Raw genomic sequence first — 16,558 nt, 5'->3', positions numbered from 1 at the left:
CATATCATGTCCACAGATCTAAATCACCAGCTCATTCCTCTGACCTGGAGCTGTCTATTGAGAGTAGCCAACTCAGAGTTGCCTTGGGCTGAGATGGGGGGCAAACAAATGTAATAAATCAAAATTCCTTCACCCATTCAGTATCTCAAGGATATCGCACAGAACAAGTGTGTTCACAAACTACTTTGGCCCTATCAAGCATAGACATGGAGTCATGCTTTTTATCTCTTCTTGGGACTTTGATTGTATAGGGTTTCCTGCCTAGGCAGGGGATTGGACTAGAAGACCTCCAAGGTCCCTTCCAACTCTACTATTGTATTGTATTGTATTGTATTGTATTGTATTGTATTGTATTGTATTGTATTGTATTGTAGAATAATAAGGCCCTAATAATAATGGGACATACGCACACACAAAATCATGAATACTCACCACATATTTATATATTTACACACATAAACATAAATAAAACCTTAACATACAGTATGTCCCCCACATGTATTGACTTGATAGTAAGATTTTTAAAAAAGGTACATTATCTCTGTCTCCATGTAATAGAATTTCATGGAATTTATGTCCCAGTAACTGACTTTACCATAATAGATAAGCACATATCAAATCGCATCTTTATTATGGTCATCATCCAGTACAGATAAGCATAGATAATTGTGAATAAATCCCATCTGCTACTTATTTTTTAAACAAATAGTGTTTGAATAATACGATATAGTATTTTGATAATAAATGAAATTAGAATGCTTACAGCTGATGAGGAAAACGCTGTATTACTCACTACGTTTTAAAACAAAATTATATAGTAACGAAGAAAAGTCTTAACTAGAAAACAATATTTTCTTGGATATCTTAGCTAGGCTGGAGATCATTTTAACCAAGACTGTCATTTTCCTGATAAAAGAGCCTTGAAATGTTTATTTAAATTTCTTCTTATTTAAGATGCTGATCCTTGAAATATCCTTGTTTTCAATGCCAGATCTTTTGTGTCCATTTGCTTTCCTAAAGAGAAAAAAAAAAGGAAGAAACGCTGTTATTTTTGAGATATAGCAATGTGACACAAATTGACAAATGGGAGAAAGTGCCACAATGAAACGTGATACATTACAGCATTATGCAATGCTGATACCTAAAGAATCTATAATAAGATTTTTTCCCCCCACTTGTTTTGGCTGTACTTCAGCCCGACTTTCTCCTGCTAGATTAAAAATCCACAGAAATACTCCTACCAACTCGAAAAGCACAACATTATGCTGTATCCCATTTCACTTATGCCCCGTTCCAGGGAGTTCTGCGCCGTTGAATATTTCTGTATGCAAATTAATTAGATTTTCTGCTCTTGTCTGTGTTATTACATTAGACTGTTGGGATCTCCCGGTTCAACACAATAGCAATAATGAGAACGCAAATTGATAAAATCAAGAGCATCAATATACTAGCTACCGATAGCCTAACTATCTGTAGGGTAAAATACATGCAAAAACATTTTTTAAAAAAATATAAATAAGGGAGAGTAGGGGAAGAATCAGATGCTAAAAACAGCACTAGTGTCTGGATCAGGAAATGGCCACAAAGTCTCCAGGGATTATAAAATCATATCAACCACTTGAAAATCCACACCTGCATGCATACACCTCTGTATGAATACTTGGGCATATCTCTTCCTTCTTGTGTTTCCCCTGAAAAAAAACTTCCAGTTTGTAAATGGCTCCTAAGGTAGATGGTGAAAGATGTCATACTCATTCAGAGCTTCAGGAGCTAGTAGGGTGACTACATGGGCAGAATGTGATTGCGGAAGGCCAGACAAGGGACAATGGATGGAAACTGATCAAGGAGCGATTCAACCTAGAAATAAGGAGAAATTTCTGAGAACCATCAACCAATGGAACAGTTTGTCTTCAGAAGTTGTGGGTCATTGGAGGATTTCAAGACTGGACAGTCACTTGTCAGAAATGGTATAGAGTTTCCAGCTTGAGCAGGAGGTTGGACTAAATGATCTACAAGGTCCCTTCCAAGCCTATTATTCAATTATTATGTTAAACACAGAAGCAAAATATCCCAGTTAATGCTGCCACTTATATATCTGCAAACCAAAGATAACTCCAGGTTTCCACCTTTCTTTTGGCCTCTGCGTCATATGGAGGCCAACTGCCATCCGTTCGAATCTGGACAAACCTAAAGCCAGGTTATGTGTAGATTTAAAATCTAGGATTTATTTATTTTATAGAAAAGCATATAACATGAAATTTCAAGTTGTACTAACAACATCAAATTTATCTGCACAAAACAGGATCCCCTCATTAGCCCTGAGGAAGTAATCTGTATCTCATCAAGATAGATACCAATAATAACCCTCTAATAAATCTCCTGTATGCTTGGGAAAGCACGCACAGAAACTGATCTCTCCTATGACATATATCTCCTCTTGTGAAGAGGGATAATTCACAAGTGTCGTAACCACAAGTGAATTATTGTATCTCTCCTCACAAGTGAAGATAAATGTAATAATAGAGATAAGCAATCATGCTCACATAGTACTGTTTGTGTGTGCATTTTTCTGTCTGTTATATATAGCAAGATAAAATGTATTAAATACCCAGTTAATGCAGGAAGTGTGCTGGTTTTTCTTTTTAATTCATACAAGCTTAGTCCAAACTATAAAATTTAAACATTTTAAATATATATTTAGAGAAAAACTACATTGAAGACTTCTAAAAAAAATTTCATCATACCATAACTATAACTACAGTAGTGATATTATGAAGATGACGTGCATACCATCACAGTGCAAGTTATGGTTATAAACCTTCTATCTTACCTTCCTTTCCTCCTTCCCTCCCTCCCTCCCTCCCTCCCTTTCTTCCTCATCCTTATTCTCATCCTCTTTCCCCAAATACACATGAGAACAACAGTGGCAAAATGTCAACAAGCAATTTTTCTGCAGGTTAGTGTGCTATGCAAAACATTTGAATGTAGTTTTTAAAAGTATGAAAATATCTTACGAATAAAAAACATCTTTGAAATAAATCAACTCTTTTTAGCACCAAATAGAAGAAAATTGATAAATACATATAACAGTAGGAATAGGCCATTACCTAAAAATCTTACAAGTTACTGCCAAAAACTGGATTGAAAAGTAACAATGTGACGCCTATTAAATTCCAGATTTATCCACAACTGAACTCACCACGAGTGCAATGAGATGTAATACTTGTCCTGCTGAGAGCTCTGTTCATCATGCCAGCATTTTCTCCTCATTCAGAGATGAGGAAGAAGCTTACGCTCACTCTATGCACAGGCATCTAGAGTTTTATCTTCGGGAGAAGGACAGTTTCACGTAGCCCATAAAAATAGCAGAACATCAGGAGATGGGAGAGTTGAGTTGTAAAGTACACGCCCTATATCTACTGCTCTCTTAAGTTGCCTCAGCTTGTAAAGGAGCACCAAAATTACAAAGCAAAAAAAGATGTTTCCACACGTTTTTAAAGAGGATTTTCAGAAAATAGTTTAGTTTTGTCAAAACTTTAAAAAAAAAAACAGTATTTGGGAAGGAGATTTCAGTGCTGTTTCAAATGGTAGTGCAGATGCATTAAGAGAGTCGACCCATTCCCACAATGCCAATATTCTTTATTTGCTCATCGTGTGACTAATGCTGGAAGAAGCAAACACAATTTTCCGGTTTTCAAGTTTCCGAAAGATGCCCTAATTAACTGATTCATTTATTAACTTATTAATATACAGTGAAACCGCTGGTCATGAACATTTTTGACCACGACCAAATCAGATTCCGACCAAAAAATTCATGAAGGAGGGAGGGGCTGCGGCTCCGCCTGGGGACAGGGGGGAGGGAACAATAATGGAAAGACTCAGGTCACAAAAATAAATATATCTGGAATTTCATTCTAATTGTTGATATATTAGAAAGTGGCAAAAGAGATGATTGAACACATGGTTGATACAATGTATAATAAGATGCTGTTTCTGCTTATCTTTTATCTTTTTTTTTTTTTTTCTGTAAAATGTTGTGAGAATTGGAGAGATTCCTACCTCTAGCACAATGGAGCTCCCAATTTTTATTTTTATTTTTTTGTACATCCACCTACCCTTTTCCCATAAATTTTAAAAACCAATACAATTCTTAAAAAAAAAAAACAATTTTCAAAAAAAGTTTTTTTGATCTCAAATTCTGGGTTCTGGATGTCTTAAGGTTCTGAGGCCAGGATTTCTTAAGAATGTTTTTTCTATTGTATGAACTTGAAAATATTCTTTGGAAACCTCACATTTTAACTTTTGATTTCCAAAATCAGGATTAAAGTAAAGGATTCCCTAGGAGAAACACTGTCATGTCCATTTATGTCACAATAATAAGGTCACCTATGTGTGTGACCCGATTTTTGGTGGATTTAAGCAAATCCACAGTTGTTAAGTGAAGAATGTGATCATTATGTATTATTTACTATGGAGAATTTTTGCTGAAAACTGGAAGTAAATCACAGTCATATGACTGGAGATGCTACAACAGCTATAAGCGTTAGCTGGTTGCTGACCACTCAAAATGCAGTGGAGGGACAGGAAATCATTGAAACTTTAAAATTGATCATAAGTACCTTTGGAGGAGATCTATCATAACTTTAAATGACCAAGTGACCACTTGTAAGATGAGAACTACCTGTAGCATATTGTGAAAACTGAGAATCATAAAGGTGGGGATTAGACTGAAAGGAATCTAACTGATGAATATGGAACCTGAAAAGGACAATTTCTACAACTCATCTGTAAGCCAAAGCTCAGGGAAAGGTCAGAAAGAAAAGCATAATCCTGAAAATGCAGTGCAGAAGATTGATTCCTTGGAGCCAGCATGGAGGTTGCCCCAAAATGGAACAAATAGCTCACGAATAAACAATTGAAGAAATTATAATAGCCAGAAGATCTACATAAATATAATGTGCACAATTCATGCCTAAAACATGAATGTTCCTCCAGGAAGGCTTTGGAAGAAAACAAACTGGAAGCCTATAAAACCCCACCTTGGAAGAGCAAAAGAAGAAGCTAACATCTTCATCCAGGATAGATCAGTTTCCACTTCTCCAGAACTGAGAGAACTTCCTTCCTTCCTTCCTTCCTTCCTTCCTTCCTTCCTTCCTTCCTTCCTTCCTTCCTTCCTTCCTTCTTTCTTTCTTTCTTTCTTTCTTTCTTTCTTTCTTTCTTTCTTTCTCTCTCTGTCTCTCCCTCTCCCTCCCTCCCTCTCTCTCTCTCTCTCTCTCTCTCTCTCTCTCTCTCTCTCTCTCTCTCTCTCTCTCTCTCTCTCTTTATATCATGTCTATTATTTTTACAAATAACTCAAGGTGGTGAACATATCTAGCACACCTTGTTCCTCTTGTTGAGAGAGATGCATGTGTTAAAGGAAAGAACAGGAAACTGCTAAGGCAATGTGTAAATACACTTAATCCTTGAGGTTTAACTTCAAGAATCTTGTTCTCTGAGGACCACTGCAAAATAAAGGAACAAGAGTTACTGTTGAAAATATCCTAGGCAAACTGGGAAACAGAGAGACAGCACTAGCTGGAAATATGACATACTCTATTTATGATACAGATTCAATTATCCTGATACTGTAAAGTATTTTTTTAACCAAAGCAACCTCATTTTCATCCAGGTTAACCTCATCTTTTTTTTTTTCAATTATCATAAAATGAAATGTACATTATACTCAGGGGTTTTTAAAGTATAACTTTTTAATTAAAAGTTTTACAAAGAGTATAAAAACTAACAAACTAATATTGAGTAAAATCAGCAAAGAAAGGCTGACCATTGGCTGACCTGTCCTGTACATACCACTTCTCTGTCAGCTAGTCTCTCAAAAATATTACCCAATCCTACATTGTGCAAGCTCTCAATTAAGTGATGGCACAACCTTAGCCTGACCATTTAATTGTCCCTAAACCTCAAAGATCTAATGTCCATACAAGTCATTTTTGGGGGGCTCTCTATTGATTGAAAAGTGCAGTCTTTCAAACTTTGGTATTACTGTAGAAGGTTGAATGCAAAACTCATCAACTAGTACATTTTGTCCTTAGTTCAACCTGCACTTGGTTGATTAACTTTTGAACTAAACATAAGATCTTTCTTGGCAATCTGCAACTGTACGTCTCCGAGGTGAAATCCTTATTTTAAAATAAACCATCAACTCAATAATGGTAAAACAAAACCAAAAATGCTACATGTAGTTTGTTAAGTTAAAAACATTCCATCTGGATTTTGACTACATTCAGCTAATCTCCAGCCGGTTACAGATATTAACAGCATTTCTTTTTCCATAAATGATTTTAGGGCTGATGGTCAGATTTCCCCTTTTCCTTGTCTTGCCTCATACTGAATAAGTTACCCGCTTTTTGCTGTTTATTTTGTTTACTTTATGTATTATGGAGTTGAATGTTACCTTTTCGAGAACGGAACTTTAAACATAATATTTTTAGACTCAAAGTGAACAAAGAAGTATTTTCATTTAATAGTGAAGCATTCTGTATGGCAACAAGCGTAGTAGTTTGATATTTGAGCAGATGTTTCACATAATATCTTCAGGCACTCATGCCATGGTCTCCTCAAGAATGAATTACTGTAATATGTTTGAAGAGCGTCTAAATGCAACAGCTGATGCAAATTGCAGCAGTGTAAGCAATTAAAAGACCCCATCATTCAGTGCATGTTACACTTCCGCTCCATGAGGACCATTGATTGCCATTTTGCTTCCAGGTTCAAGGTTGTGATTATAAAGTCCTACAAGGGGGTGGAGGGTTAATTGAGGAACTACTTGATAGCTATCCCATCAGTCTGGCAGGAGAAGCATGGTAAATGCCCCATTCATTAGAGAATGCCATCTAACAAGACCTAGAAGAAAAGCCTTTTGTGTCATAGTACCTGCCTTTTGGAACATCATCCTCCCCCACACCAACTGTTGGCCTTCTGGAAGGTTCTCAAGACATTGGTTTGTCATTTTGACTGGGGATGCCCTGATGGAATGCAGATTGTTAGTTGGCTGCATTGTAAATTATTGTATGGATTGTACTATCTCATAAATTAAGTATTAAGTTTTAATTGTTATGAAACGATTACATTTTAGTTGGTTGATGTTTTTGTTGTTTTAGTCTGTGAACGTCCTAGGGCAGGGGTGTCCAACAGGGCTGGGGTTGACCTTGGTGGGCTGGGTGGGTGTGGCCGACCAGGTGGATGTGGCTGACCAGATGGGTGTGGCCAACTTGACACCACTCCCCAAACTGCTGGCATGTTTCCTCTTCGCACTAGGTAAACTGAGTTGAAGCCATGATGGCCTGATCTTTCCTCTTTACATTGGGTAGATCAGGACAGCCTCTCAGGCCAGATGCAGCCACTTTGCAGGCTGCATCTGGCCCACAAGTCTTGAGTTTGACCTACCACTGTCCTAGGGTCAAGTATGTGAGCTAAGCAACTATATAGATGAATGAATAAACAAATAAATAAAATAATAAAGCATTTTTCTTCAAAACATATAAAGGAAGTTCTTCAAGTACTTTATAAAATATTTAAAATACATTGTGGATGGCAAAATAAGAAGAAATATGGTCAGGAGTGAATGAATGCTGAATGAATGCAGATTGTTGAGGAAAGTGAAGGACCACTGCAAAAGAAGAGTTAATGGACTGAGAGGAAGAAGAAACAGGGAAAGTTGTGAATGAATGAAATTGTGCTCCTAATCATACGCGAGATAAAAAGTCTGAAAAAGAATTGTAGTGTATGAATTCATACATTGAATTTACTGTACTATTTCTTATTTTCATGTTGTACCTTGCACAAGAATGACAAGTTTTCAACAACCTTGGACGTATCTTTAGTTGTACAGCTGCAGTGATTTTTTCAGATTTTCTGCTGCCCAAAAATATCTTTTCTAGCAGGAGAATTCCTGAACAAGTACAGAAAGTTTTGCTTCTAATATCAAAGAATATATTCCTGTGTGAACAGACAGAAGCAGTTCATACATTTATCACACAGATAAACTTATGCTTTGTGTTTAAGTACATTATAAAATACTGTAACCCATTTATTTCAATGAAATCTATTGGGGTACATCTATATTTAGAGTTTGGAAAGTTTCAGCTAAAGAGTAACAAACGGAAATATCAACACTCAGTTTCACAACTATATCCCCATAGGAAATTAGATAATTTATTAGCTTGGGTATAATTAAAAAACAAGAGTTTGTTTTAATAAGATGGTGCAGCTGATTCTAAATCTCCCTGCTGAGAAAAATATATTTAAATAATCAATATTGTCTTAATAAAACTGTAATTCAAGTTCCTGAGATAGAGAGATAGATAGATAGATAGAGAGAGAGAGAGAGAGAGAGAGAGAGAGAGAGAGAGAGAGAGAGAGAGAGAGAGAGAGAGAGAGAGAGAGAGAGAGAGAGAGAGATGTGCAGGTATGTGTGTGTATTGTGTGCATGTGTGTGTGTGTACATATATTTATGTACAGAGTACATAATACATTCATTCATTCATTCATTCATTCATTCATTCATTCACTCATTCACCAAAGATTATCTTCTGACTCAGTGGTAATCATTTAAATTATTTGTTTATTAATGGTCAGTGTGTATGTATGCACATTGGTGTGTGTGTATGAGAGAGAGAGAAAGAGAGTGTGAGAAAGTATCAGCATTTTCCAATATCCTAGAAAATGGAAATAGCTTTATATGATGGATGCTAATGACATTTATGGTCTGAGTCATGATCCAATACTAGTCATGCAGAATGCTTCTGCTATCACTTAAATCTATGAGCAAGGAAATATTTTAGGAAGGCAGTAGTTTTCACTAATCTCGCTTTATTCAAATCTCTTCTGCCATTCATAAAATAATATAAGCTTTAAAATGGTTAAAGGACAGAGTACCCACTGTGTTGTTCGCTACTTTCTCCATGCTTTCTTACCTGGAAAATCTGAGTGATCTACAATTCTCCTTGATTATGGATCTAAATCATATGGAGAGCTATAGTGGACATAAGCCAAAATAGATAAACCTATTTTTTCAATCCTCTTGGCTGAATGTGCAGAGGTTAGCTGTCATTCCTCTGCCACTTTCAAACCTTTATGTTCAGGTAGATCACAATGAATTCAAGTTCAAATAATGCAATATTCAATTTAATGAATTTAGTACATTGATACTAGATTGCATTCAATGAGAGCCCAGATGCAGTTAAGGAGAACTGCATGTGCTGTTACCACTACAGTTTTAGACAGAGGTGGGCATCACATATTGTAACAACCGGTTCGCCCAGAACGTGGAAATAGGAGCGTGCATGGCAGAAAACATACAGCAATTACATAGGATGGGATAGCACTGGGAGGGGGGTCCATCCTCTGGTCAGAACTACTTGTTCGCTTGAAGCAGTCTGAACCCGCAGCAGCCACCTCTGGTTTTAGAGATTAATTGCTGTGTGTGCAAAAATGTTATTTGAATAAAACTCAGAAAACAAGGGACTCCTTTTGAAGCAGTTTTTAAGAGGTAGCAAACATGCCTTAGATATGGATTTATAATTTCATAAATTATAATTTCAGTATGCTTGTTAATGAAAGATTGTAAAATAGTAAAGGGGGATAAACAATAAGCATTGTTTTAAAAAATATGGTAAATAACCTATTTCGATCAAGCTAGAACCAATTACCCTATTTTTTCAACAGAAATATCACTTGAAATCGTGCAAATTGGAATAGTGCACATTTGAAACACGTCAATTGAATAATGTCAGCATTTCATGGGATTAATTAACCGATTAATAGAGACTAACCTGTATTAACTCTAAAGAAGGCTGAAAATGGCCAACAGAAATGCTGTATATATGATACAGATAGTAAGATCCACTGATAAATTCAACAGAATATGATATTACCTTGCTTATACTGCTTATGAACAAAACAACCAAACATACTATAAATCCAGATAATATGTACTGTACAGCTAGTTCAACTATATACATTCTATCAAAGAAATCCCTAAAAAGTTCATTTTCTCAGTTTCATTCCAAACTTATTTTATTCTGATAAATCAACACTTTTTAGGGGGAGGGGAGGTAAATCAACCTAAATGCTTATAACTTTCACAAAGCCTACTTAAAGATCTCTTTTCTTCTTGGGGCAAAAGAGCAACTGATGACTAAAGTCTGAATACATTAAAAAAAAAAATCCATGTAATTTTATTTGGGTTTCTAACATTTATACTTAAGAGTAAAACTTGCATGCTTCAAAAGCTCAGAGAACATTTTAATCAATTTGAATTCTTCTAATGAAAGATATTATCGTTATCTCTGGTATGTCTCTCTCACACACTCAGTAATTCAGTCAGTCAATTAATCACTTTGATGCCACAAATAGGCAAGTTTATCTAACTAAAAGTTTATCTATCTAAAGAATCTCGTTATGCCTTCAACTGTATATGCAAAGTCAATGTATTCTCTCCATGAACAAAGATAATGGATGCCCTCAGTGATTACTAATATATATATAAAGATTTCCTCATAACAGCCTTTCCTACTGAAAAGAGCAACCAACCGGGATAATTTTTTTGGGACAGCTACTTTTCCAAATGCAAGTAAGAATCTAGTATCGAGTTGTTGGATTTGTTATCAGTTACTCCCCTTTGCAAATCAACATTTCAATTACCGGTATATGGAAAAAGATGGGCAGAAGATTTCTCACAGTGATAGAGTTGGGAAAGAATCAGCAGCTCTGAAATTGCTTGCTGCTGTTAGCCAGAAGACAGGAAAACTCTCTTTTCAAGGAAGATAACCTGCCCCTTTAAAACAAAAAAAGGAAACAAGAAATAATAAGGAAAGGGGATGGTTAATTATTTTCTTTCCACTCACATATTTTTTTTCCTCCCAAAATCATCAAAGGGAGGAAAGTGATAGCTTGAACTGTAGCTTCCAATCAGCCTCCAAGACATTGCAAATCATTTTACATTCAAGGCCAGATTGCTCAACAACAACAAAAAACAACAACCCTGAATAGGGATAGGGTAACATAATTCCCTTCACTTAGTTGTAGAACTCATGATTGCATGCAAAAAAAAAATCTCAGATCAATGTCCTTGAATCTTGAAATAGTCCTAGAGAAAGACCAAGCTCCTATCAATCAATGTAAACAATCCAAAAGTACATTGGCTAATTTTAAATCAACTAGCCAGGCTATAGATCCCATGCCTTAACTAGTAGAGCCCATATTCTTTGCCCAGAGGTTGTATTCTGCTGGTTCGAACCAGTTCACCTGAACCAGTAGCAGAAATCACGGGTGGGTTTGCCCACCCGCCCCAGCTCTCTGCCATCCCATTTAGACACTTTTTAAGCCAAAGCACATGCACGGAAGGCTGACATTTGTGAACTAGTAAGGAAGATAAATTAATACCACCGCTGTCTTTGCCTCAAATAAAAGTGAGATTGTTCAATTTATCCATACATGACTTGCCTTAAGTCTCCTGAATTGTGTACAAGCTTTCATATACACGGCTACCATAGTAGTAAGGTTGCCACTGTTTTTTTAAGCCACTGATGCAGTTTTGCTTCTTTAATTCTAATAAGTGTGAACATTTGAGGTATTCTTTTGTTTCTTCGGTTGAATACATGTATAGAAATTATGCTCAATGTTTACTTTAGTTCTGAAGAAATGTCTGATTTTATGAATTCTATCCTTTGTCTGACAGAAATAAATTCTGTTACAAAAGGTCTGTCTGCTCTAAGGATCAGGATTAAATTAGTCAGTTACTGTAGATACCATAACCATTCTGAGCTCATAGCTTGTGGAGTTGTGATATATTAGCTTTGTCTTTAAAGTATTTATAGTTTTACTAAGTTGTGTGTGAAGGACTGTTAGCTGAATAATAAATTATTCGATTACTTGCAAGGAATGGGATATGAATAAATTCTACCTTCAAGAAAAATATCTTTTTGCCTATAGAAAAATGAGATTTGCTTTGTGCATTCTTATAGAATGGAAACAGTTCCATCTCTTGATCTGATTTGCAAAATTAACAGCTCTGCATTCTTAATCTTATAATCTGTCAAATTGAATATCTGCCATTTCCCCATCCATTCATAAAGCAGTTGTTAGAAAACTCTCTGATCTTAAAGCATTTAATAGGCTGTTTAGATGAAGGGTAGGCAATGTTTGGGGTGCAAGCACATTGGTATATGAAAGCATTTGATTATGCAAATAAAACAGCTGCCATAGGAATTTTGCCTGTTGGATTCCACGGTTGGCATGACCAATCACAAAATTCTAATTTATCGAAAGCTGAACTATCATCCTCATGGAATGCAGGAAGGCAAAAGTCACAGTGCCAACAATGCGATAGTAGGGGTTAATACTGTGCTTTATAATATGTCTGCTTAATATTTAATTATTTAATTAAATTTCATCCTTTCTTTTAGAGCTTGATCTAACTCTATCATAGTGCTCATGTATACCATGTTGTCTACCCTAGTTTAGATGTTTGTTCCCAGATAGTCATTGCCAGTAATTGGGGATCCATATGTGATATCAGTCAATCACTAGGTGCTATAATATGGTTCTAATTTTGTGTCATATTTAGCACACTTCTGAATCCTAGAAACTGTAGCTTTGCATTAATGTTTGTAGATTTGGAGACCTTGAACAAATCATGTAGTAGAACTTTCCTGAAGTGGTCCTTAATGCTCTCTTTAAACATGTAAACTGTTAATAACAAAATCTTATTTTATAACCAAAAAGTTCTTTTTGTTTTTAATAATTTCTCTTTTTGTTAAAATGCATGTTTTTAATCATATTACCCACAACCGTAAAAGTCTTTTTTTATAAAGGAAGAGCATGCATAGTAGTTCAGACTTAAAGCTGCCTAGTAAAATATATGAAAAATAAATTGACACCCACATTTCTGTCATGAATTTCCATGGCAAATTGCAAGCATATGTCTAAAATGTATGGGATATGAATTGTTGAAGTTTAAATTGTGTTTATGTTTAGAGATATGTGTATGTTTAAGGTAGGATTTTATCAGAAACTGGTGGGATAGAAATAAAGTTAGAAATAAAGATAAACATAACTGGAACTACAAAAACAAAAGGCATATTACTTAAGGTACTCCTCTTAATTTTAGATCAATTTAAGCAGTATATATCCATACTTCGACAACATTTTGGTGTGGCGCTAATTATAGAGAAGATTAGAGAAAGCCGGCTCCACTGGTATGGCTACCTCCTAAGAGCAGCCCCTTCCACTGTTGCCAAGACTGCCTACCAACTAGAAGTCAATGGCCGGCAACCTTGCAGGTGCCCAAAACAGAGATGGCAAGACACCATCAACAAAAATATGGAAGCCACTGGCCTGCGTCCTGGAGATGCAGCTGACTGTGCAAAATGGCATTCAGTGATCTGAAAAGCAGACCCTGCACTTGTGGGAATATGCTACGAAGAAGAAGAAGATATTCATACTTCAATGGATTGGTACCACCTTTAAAAAATGTAGTCCACTATAAGCTAGACTCCTCATAGATATTCTTCTTTCTAACAAGCAATCTGCTATATACTTTTGAATAGTACCTCACTACATTTGCTTCATTGTTTAAGAATTACAGTTACAATTTAAAGCCAAGTAGATACCTTGCAGTAAATATGGGTAAATATTCTATTGCTATCAGCATCTCTTTAAATGAATTACGTCTTTTCTAAGACCCCTGCACAATCTCAGGAGAAAAAAATATACTTTTCTTAAAGAGGCAAATCACATCCCTAAATATTTCCTTGTTCACTTTTTATTAATTGGTAATTTTGCTGAGTCATGGGACAAACAGAAATTTAATTTTTTTAGAAATATCATATTTACACACCATAACAGGAGATTATGGTGAAGCATGGTCAGGATGCTAGCTTGACAAACAGCAAGCCTGTGTTCAAGACCCCAGTGCTGCCATGGGGTTTGTGTATGAGCTCCCATCCTTTGCTCCAGCTCCTGCTAGGACATGAAAGGATTCCTCAACAGGTCATCCACTGGGCAATGATGATGTCACTGGCTAATCCTTTCAACCAAGGTCTTCCAACACGAGAGAAATGCAATAACAGGAGAGATATTTATTTTGTAATTTTGGTATAAAAAGAAATGTTCTTTGATATTTGTTTTAAACTGTTACAATTTCTTTAAAAAGAACCCGACATTGTTGCAATAATTCAGTTATATTTTCTTCTCACATATTTAAAACACTAAAATCAAGAGAATCTGGTTTCTTTTCCCTTTTCTATCAGGGCTTCAGGGATTTCTGTTCAGAACTGCCCACGATTTCTTTTCTTCTGGAGATGCAACATTTCTGGAAGTTTAACTCTCTAGAGGTTCATCTCACCTTTAGCCTTCCGTGGTTTTATCTTTGTTATGGCTTTCTCTTCCCTTGAACATCTTCTACAATGGGGAGATTTCATCCCTTCATTTCTTCTTCTGCCTCCAAGTTCTGAACTGACTGATTCTCAGCTGAAAATTTCCCTTGATAATGTGATAGCTGCCCTTTTCCTCTTCAGCCAGGACTCTACCTAGTGAAAAGTAACACACAATCAGTTGAATAGCATTGAGGTTTTTTTTATACCAAGAACCAAAGATTCCAATAGCATGGTTACTATGCTGTAAATATATTACAACCTGATTTATCTCCTCTGAAACAAAGACACTTAGCCAACTTGATAATTTTTGATCAGGGAGATGACAGATCTAACCCCTGCATTTTTTGTCTTCCTGCTAATCAAGAATTCCAGGGTTCCAATCAACTGAACATAAATCTTCACCACTTATGCTAAAAATTAATATGATTTACTCATATTTTATATTGAATTTCAGAAGTTTTGATATGTCCATTATCACCCAAATACTCATAAAAGGTAGGAATGGAGACATAGTGTGTACATTATGGAGTGGGAGAAGTAGAGTTTGTGGGTAGAGAGAAAATAAAAGTTGTTGTTTTCCATCACAAGTATAAGACTCAGGATAGGTAAAAGTGAGTTGACTTAATTGAGGGCAATATGTGTTACCATCCACTTGTTAGGAACAGAATAAACTGTTTTGTGAACTTAATTTCAAAATGTGTATCTTAGTTAATGGCAGACAGAAAGCATTATGGAAGATGAATCTAATTAGATGAGTTGAAAATATTAGCTAATAATATTTGATATGTCCATTATCACCCAGATAATACCCATAGCTGATGTAAAGTATACTTATATTGCAGTCAATTGTCAAAACTATTGACAATCTCATTTTGAGCATTCTTTGACTTCTGGAATCCATTGAAATATTACACTGATTAAACTTGAAATACAGGAGTAGCAAGTAACATATGGTGTTCATATTCCAGATATTTTGGATCTTCTGGCATGTTCCTGAAAGGAATTGATCCTTTTCTAGATGGGCTACTGATTTGATTAATTATTTTTTTCCTCTTAAATAGCATCATAATTTTTAAAAACAACCATGTAACCATATTCTGAGGAAAATTAAATAGATACCGAACCACAATTATAATATGATATTACATCAAAAAGTTAGTGAATTTCATTGTTCACCCCTTTTCCCGCAAACAAGATTCAGTACTGTAATTAATTAAGCAAAATAATCTATGTGCAAGACAAACCATTTTTCACTTCTAATTAGTTGATAGTAACTGCAAAACTAATGCACATCACCATCATTAAACAGAAGTGAATATTTTTTTCCAATAGGAATTACACAATAATGGTAACAATGAGCCATTGGTTAAGTATATGATGCCTGTATTAACATTCTGCCTGCCAAAACATCAGATACTTCTCTTAGGAATAAGCATTTTAAGCTTCAGGGCAGCAGCAAATAGCTAACTTAATGAGAACTAGGAAGAAGCTTAATCATGGATGGGTTATTCTATCATGGCAGTATTTCTTAACATTCTACTTCTAAAGCAGCTGCATCATCAAAATATGCTGGATTAAATTGATAACCAATCTTATTAGGATGGAAGATTGGGAGGTTAATTAAGTATATCTTATCTTTGCTGAACAATGAATTTATCAAGTGACATATTAGTCTATATTATAATAGCTCCTTTAGTATTTTAGTAGCTTCTTCAAGTTGCTTCTTTCAATATTATTTCTGGTTTGCTTTCATCAATTAACTAATTCCTTTACCATTTGCAAAATTTAATTCTCGGTCTTGAATTTGCTGTTTTGTTTGAAGTTAATTATTGATCTTTACCAATCTCTCTTTATCTTCAAGTCCTTTTGGAATAATTTGATAGAAAGTTAACCCTTGGTGAAATATTCCTTTTTTACTTTAATATTCACAAATGATATTTTGTAAAGAATTATTCCTAAAAAGGTCTTCATTTTTTGTTAACTCAATTCAAAGTATTTAATAGATTTAACAGTAATAGTGAACATTGCTGTTTAGTGCATATCAGTGGTGGGATTCAAATAATTTAACAACTGGTTCTCTGTCCTAATGATTTCTTCCAACAACCAGTTCACCAAACTGTTCA

The 16,558-nt window shown here is 35.3% G+C and overlaps 1 long non-coding RNA gene across 2 annotated transcripts; it reads right to left on the bottom strand.

Moving 5' to 3' along the window:
- Positions 1-394: 394 nt before the first annotated feature.
- Positions 395-14,584, bottom strand: LOC309387493. Of its 2 annotated transcripts, XR_014174594.1 has the most exons (4): positions 14,405-14,584; positions 10,702-10,834; positions 3,200-3,326; positions 395-1,014 (listed from the first exon to the last, which is right to left on the bottom strand). It is a non-coding gene; the product is annotated as an uncharacterized lncRNA (long non-coding RNA). The 2 variants fall into 2 exon arrangements; XR_014174595.1 differs by lacking the exon at positions 10,702-10,834.
- Positions 14,585-16,558: the final 1,974 nt, after the last annotated feature.

Source organism: Natrix helvetica, assembly GCF_964273705.1.
Source record: "Natrix helvetica genome assembly, chromosome: 2".
Taxonomy (NCBI): Eukaryota; Metazoa; Chordata; class Lepidosauria; order Squamata; family Natricidae; genus Natrix; species Natrix helvetica.
This window is presented reverse-complemented; position numbering and strand designations above follow the sequence as displayed.